Consider the following 6943-nt stretch of genomic DNA (forward strand, 5'->3'; position numbering starts at 1 on the left):
TGTCCCCCATTGAGCATGTTTGGGACTGGATGAAGCGTCGTCTCACGCGGTCTGCACGTCGAGCACGAACGCTGGTCCAACTGAGGCGCCAGGTGGAAATGGCATGGCAAGCCGTACCACAGGACTACATCCAGCATCTCTACGATCGTCTCCATGGGAGAATAGCAGCCTGCATTGCTGCGAAAGGTGGATATACACTGTACTAGTGCCGACATTGTGCATGCTCTGTTGCCTGTGTCTATGTGCCTGTGGTTCTGTCAGTGTGATCATGTGATGTATCTGACCCCAGGAATGTGTCAATAAAGTTTCCCCTTCCTGGGACAATGAATTCACGGTGTTCTTATTTCAATTTCCAGGAGTGTATTTGCAAAGAAATGTTACTGCCGAAACTCACTAGCCATGCGCATGCGCCATAGCGAAAGTTATCTCTCGGAAGTACTGAGGCGTGAGCCACTTCTAGCCCAACAAAGAGTGCGACTGTGAAAAAAAAAAAAAAAAGAAAAAAGCACCGAATTTTGAGACGTGGGAGAAGCTGACAGAATATTACATGTCTCTCACAACCCACTCGTTTAATTAAGAAAAAATTTTTACGCGACCGAGTAGCGAATTATAAAATATTCCAGGAGAGGCAGTATGTGGCGTCTAGAACGGAAAAGATCTCAAGAGTCTTGGTGTGTTCGGAGAGCCAGAAATCTAGTGTAATACGTTGACCATCCCACGGGAAGAATGATTATTATCTTTTCTTTTTCTGAATGAAAGGCAGCTATTAATTACTTCAGGGTATATCTCCATTCCGAAGTTCATCCAAATCCGTCCAGTCGCTTCAGAGTGAAGCAGTAACAAACATATGTTGTTGTTGTTATTGTGGTCTTCAGTCCAGACACTGGTTTGATGCAGCTCTCCATGCTACTCTATCCTGTGCAAGCTTCTTCATCTCCCAGTACCTACTGCAACCTACATCTTTCTGAATCTGTTTAGTGTATTCATCTCTTGGTCTCCCTCTACGATTTTTACCCTCCACGCTGCCCTCCAATACTAAACTGGTGATCCCTTGATGCCTCAGAACATGTCCTACCAAGCGATCCCTTCTTCTAGTCAAGTCGTGCCACAAATTTCTCTTCTCCCCAATTCTATTCAATACTCTCTATTAGTTATGTCATCTAACCATCTAATCTTCAGCATTCTTCTGTAGCGCCACACTTCGAAAGCTTCTATTCTCTTTTTCTCTAAACTATTTATCGGCCATGTTTCACTTCCATACATGGCTACACTCCATACAAATACTTTCAGAAAAGACTTCGACTATAGATTTAAGTGTCCATTCGCATTCTGCCTTCCGGTTCCTCTGCCTCCTCATCGCAATTTTTTTTGCTTGCGGAGATGTACAGGACAGCTCGTCCTCTGAACAACTATCAGGTGTCTCGAGAGGCCGTTTTTTCGGTTGCATTTCAACTTCGCGAGTAGTGATAACAGCGTTCCCTTTGTTGTTAATGGGGGAAATTGACTGTTATTGTGAAGGGAGTCATCAGCTTGGCCCGCTGCGTTAAGGGGCTCCGGAAAGGCTCAAAATCATGAAAAGTTCAATTTTTACTTTTTTGCGTTTTCTGAATCTTTTAATAAATATATAATTTATTCAATTCCGAAGACTACAACTATTTTTAAATTTTTTTTGAAATGTGTTCTACATGGGCGTGACCCACTGTGGCGCTGTTAAACTGCTGTCAAATGGTGTTATTATTAACGTCCGTGTTCATCAGGTACATTTTAGTGATGTGAGATAAGGTATGTGTTGTGGCTAACCTGTGATGGTTCAATATATATCGCTGGTGTGATTGTCGATTATTTAATGTTTATTTACTCTGTCGTTATCTCGAAAATATTCGTAATTAATTCTGTTTCTTGAGTCTCTGTTTTGTTGAAGTATAATAATGAGTAAAAGTAAAGTTATTAGAAATCCTCTGAAGGCTTTTAAGAAAAGGAGAAATGTTGGAAAGCCAAAGGTATGTGTTATTACTGCAAACAATAAAGACGATAACCAACTGAGTGAACCTAACCTCTCAAGTACACCTGCCCATAGCAGTCAAAGTGGGAAAGAAAATACTTCACAGAAGAAGCTTGATTCAATGAGTGAAAACTATGAATGTTTTATGGGCGAATCGGATGTGAATGAAATATTTGATATGTCGGTTCTCAAAGGAATTTTTTCAAACTGTGTAAAATGTATTCATTGTAGTAAAGTTGGTCTGGAACTCTCCATAATAAAGCACGTAGCACTTGCTAGTGAAATACAACTGAAATGTGATAAGTGTTCATACATAACCACCTTTTGGAACAGTGTTGCAGTAACTGCAACTGAAGAAAATGGTAGCAAAATCTACGAACACAACGACGAACGATGCTTGCTTTAGACAAGGAACGCCTTCGGGCTGCAGACAGGGCTGTAAAGAGTCTAGAAATACAAGCAAGAGTAAACAGGAGGAGGAACAAGAGGAAGCTGGAGGAGGAGTTTGCAGAGGATGAAGATAATCCATCCTATGGACCTAGCATGCACTAAAAAGTTAATCCAATCTTTGTCGCTCGATTCCCAAAACTTTTATTTTCTCATACTAATTACATGTTTTCTAAGGATCTTCCAAACATATTTGTTTCAAACTTTCAGTAAATGTTACACAGTACCTTCTGCATAATTTAACACAGCCTTTTTCCAAAAAACTGTATATTTTTGAATATATAAATAAAAAATTGCAAAAAATTGTTGTGGATCTTCATTACAATTGAAAAAAATTAATCTTTAATAACTGAACTAAAATTTTGTAAAATCCCTGTGTTAAGTTGTAGCCCATATTCCAATAAATAATCTGTAAAAAGTTCAACTTCCTACCTCAAATACTTTGTGAGGAAAGATGTAATTTATAAGCGTTATTTTAACATTGCAAGTATAGGGCGTTCCGGAGCCCCTTAACATCCTCAACCAGCTGATCCGGGCTATTCTTTGGTAACAGATCATTTAAGGTAAGCTTCTGACGCTGTATCAAATTACTTTTAAGAACACCAGTTCGCCGCGGACATTCCTGTCTGAAGTGGCCGGTTTCGTTACATATACGACACGTAGCTTCCTGACCTGTATAAATAATTTGTGCCTTATACCCACAAACTATTATGTGAGACGCAGTATTTGTCTTAACGCCCATCTCTACACAGCGGACCCCGCCGAAACATTGCAGTTTAAACCGAGGCGACCATTTTCCATTTGCAATCGATTTAACGTCCCCGTAATTTGAAAGAGCTTCCTTAATCATATAATTGTCAGTTTCAGTGGGAAGATTCAAGACACGAACGGTTAAGTAATCAGTGTCTGCTCTATAGATGGAAACCTTACTTTTATAATCATTTCTATGCACAAAATCTACTTCATAGCCCCAGTTTCGTAACACTTATCAACAGTCGCAGCACTGAATAATTTGACAAAAACACAGTATTTTTCCAGAATTTCAGAATTGAGACCAATTATCTGTGTAATCCAGTCATCTATTTCCAGGGATGTCGGCTTTGTCAAAAGCAAATACCAGAGTATTCTTCCTGAGGGTTGTAGCCATGCTTAATCCAGCGACGAAATTTCGGTTGAACAACCGAAATTCCAATTAGCAGCAGCACGACTAGAAGGAGCGACCGAAACACAAGGAATATGAAAGAACACGGAAATTAACGGACGGACAGCACTTGGCGAAGCACAAGTACAGCGATGTGAACACGGAAGTGCAGCGCAGCAGTAAACAACGTCCTCTCGCTAGCGCGGAACTGACGCTAGCAAAATTTATTCAGATCTGACATCTAAATACGACAGCGATAGTGATAAACGGTGCCCAAAATTCGGATTCTGTACTGCACACGTTGCATCCCGTGTAAGGATCGTGTTCGTTAGTCCTGGATCGTGTCTGAAACATGTATGTTTATTATAATTTTCATAAATTGCCATATTGGCATAAATCGCAACCTAATACAAGTTTCGAAACAATTTTCCTGCAGAATGTCATTCTAAAAATTTTCGCAGCCGGTAGGACTCGAACCTACGCTCCCAGAGGGAATCTGATTTCTAGTCAGACGCCTTAACCACTCGGCCACGGCTGCACTGCATAGCGGGAAGGTGTGCTTCCGTTCACACCTGCGTAAAATCGGCATCTGAGTAAAACGTGTCGATACGCGTGTCACCTGCGTGTGACGGTACAGCAGAGAACATTGACCTTATGACCATCGTTAAGCATGCTTCTTCCACCATCGGCGGGTATTTAAACGCAGAGGAGGCGTCGCTAGTAGAGCCGCAGCTGGAGAGAGCGCACACAGATTTCCAACGACGGCGTTCGATGCTCTCATAAGCGCCGAGATACGTAGGCCAATAAAAACAGCACGCTGCGCCGTCACGGTCCATTTTTAGCTCGCCTCTCCGCAGGGAATACCGGTTAGTCGGCGTAGATCTCCAGATTAGAACGAGACGCCCGCTCAGCTTCTGTGAGCAGGAGGTACGGAAAGAGAGCAACAGGAAATGCTGGGCCACTGTTTCCTGCCGTAGCCAAGGTTATGCGCCGTCCAAATCCTCTCAACAAATATAGTTTCTGAACTGTGACCATGAAACTCATTAAAGCTCATATTAAAGAAGTGAGGATTTATTTTATTTTCTAAAAAATTCCCAATAATTTGTGTTACTCCAGATTGCCACAGATGAAGGTGCATTGTTCGCCGCTCCAAGCGGAAGATGTTCCTTGTTGTTGCTCCGCAATTTTCGATAATTTGACTGTGATAGACTAACGCTGATGTTCATCTTTGGCACGCTAATGTAGAAGGAGTCACAAAACTGAGTGAAAAAAAATCTGTGCGTTTCACTCGTTTATTTACAATATATAAGTCGACTCCCAGATTACCTGAGTGTGAGAGTGTTTATACCTTTTTTCATAATATTTCGTTGACTGTGTCATGGCTTCTTTGTGTCGTGATATACTGCGTGTTTTTTGAACATTTGCAAGTGCTGCGATATATTCGTACCATATCGTGAATTGCAAACTGAATCTTTGCTTTTTAGAACCTTTTGTCATCAATATCGTCGCACAAAAATAATCGTTTGCTGTTTTCATTGACTAATTACGTAAAAAAGAAGTGTTTCTGAATTTTTGGGCGCTTATGAGTGTTGTGCAATAAATTTGTAGGTATTGGGGAGCGGGCTGGTAATTACGACTACAAATTATCACTCGCTCTCCCGTCACCTACTACGAATACTTTCATTCTCGCAGCGTATACACAAAGTGTGTAGCATAGAGCGCGTAATACAGAGAACTGATCAGGCAAAGATACAGTTGTTTTTGCTGCGGTAGGACAGCGATATTATTGGAGGGTAGAGTCAATGGTTCTACGTCCTCACAAATTGAAAGCTAGAGTTACGTATTCCGTACACGTTGCTAGTAATATCTTTTCAGAAAATCGTTTCCCGTTATTGCAGTGTAGATACTTGCGTAATTAGTGCAATATTTCCACTTTTTCTGTTCGTTGACCTGTTCCTTCTAAGCCAGTGTCTTATAATTGTCATATCGTGAACTGCCATATCGTGACGCATTTAATTTCCTACTTAAACAGTAGTTAATTTTGTCAAAATGTATAGTTCGTTAACACTGTTTTCGACATTGTTAGAGTAGCTTACCAGTGAGCATTTCCTAAACAGAAGTTTGAGAAATAAAGTTTTCTTCGGCAATTCAGCAATGCTGTTTACATCGTTCTCTCGTAATTTAAACAAACCACTTTCTAGTGTGCTGTACCTTTAAGGGAATTTGCGGTTATCGTAGCGTAACATTCTCAGATTTAAAAGTATCTCTACGGTTAAGTAAAAGTTAATTATCTAGTGTTCAGATAATCAAAACGCAGCCCCATGTGGTGAATGTAGTTCTTGGGCATGAGATGAGTTAGTTGCTGTTCATAAGCAGCTGGAAACTTAGAATATTGCTATGGCGAGTGGTACCCACATCAAGTGGATATTGAACAAATACAGAGGACAACACGAACGGTCACAGATTTTTTGACTCAGGGGAGAGCGTCACAGAAATGTTGAAAAACCAGAATTTGCGTATACTTGAAGACACGCTCAAATTATAAGACGAAAATCTACTTACAAAACTTCAAGAAGAAAGATTAATTATATGCGAAGAGGCACTTAGAGACACGCTATTAGAATGGGAAGAAACTCCAACATGTGCTATCATGCTACGTACCTAGCCTCTGCCACGCGCTTCAAAAGTAGTTTGCAGAATACTTACGTAGATGTATTTTAATCTGATCCATTATGATGAAAATGAATGTGATTGCCGTAATTTAAATTCGTAAAGTCTCTCAGCTGGTTGTTAATTTATTCAAAAAATCCAGCATCCACTTAGCATTCTACACAAGTGGCAAACTGAGCCAGCAGTCAACACACAACATAGGAAAACCCACAGATAAAAAGAGCAACGGTTTATACAAAGTTTACTTTGAAAACTGTTCTGCCAGAGGGGGAGAAGTTTTAAGTAAAGTGTTTCAAGAATATTTATAATGAACTTATAATATACCAAGACATAAGCTAAATTCTCTTATGAATTATTCGGTAACACTCCCTATTCTTCTGATATATTTTAGTTTAGTGTCATAAAGGCTATGATGACAGTAATATCTTTCTTACCCGTTTGTAATTAACGTAAGCATTTTTGTTAGTCACATCTCATTATCGTAATATTTTTCAAAGCGTGTCATCCGATTTTTAAGGCTTTAAAACTTTTCTTCATTTCTTTTTTTTAAGAGTCGTCAGTCTTCTGACTGTTTTGATGTTTCCCGCCACGAATTCTTCTCCCGTGCCGACCTTTCCATCTCAGAGTACCACTTGCAACCTACGCCCTCAGTTATTTGCTAGATGTATCGCAATCTCTGTCTT

The 6943-nt window shown here is 40.2% G+C and overlaps 1 non-coding gene across 1 annotated transcript; it reads right to left on the bottom strand.

The window, feature by feature from the left end:
- Positions 1-4046: 4046 nt before the first annotated feature.
- Positions 4047-4128, bottom strand: Trnas-aga (transfer RNA serine (anticodon AGA)). Its single transcript has one exon. It is a non-coding gene; the product is annotated as a tRNA-Ser (tRNA).
- Positions 4129-6943: the final 2815 nt, after the last annotated feature.

This window comes from Schistocerca serialis, chromosome 4, assembly GCF_023864345.2.
Source record: "Schistocerca serialis cubense isolate TAMUIC-IGC-003099 chromosome 4, iqSchSeri2.2, whole genome shotgun sequence".
Taxonomy (NCBI): Eukaryota; Metazoa; Arthropoda; class Insecta; order Orthoptera; family Acrididae; genus Schistocerca; species Schistocerca serialis.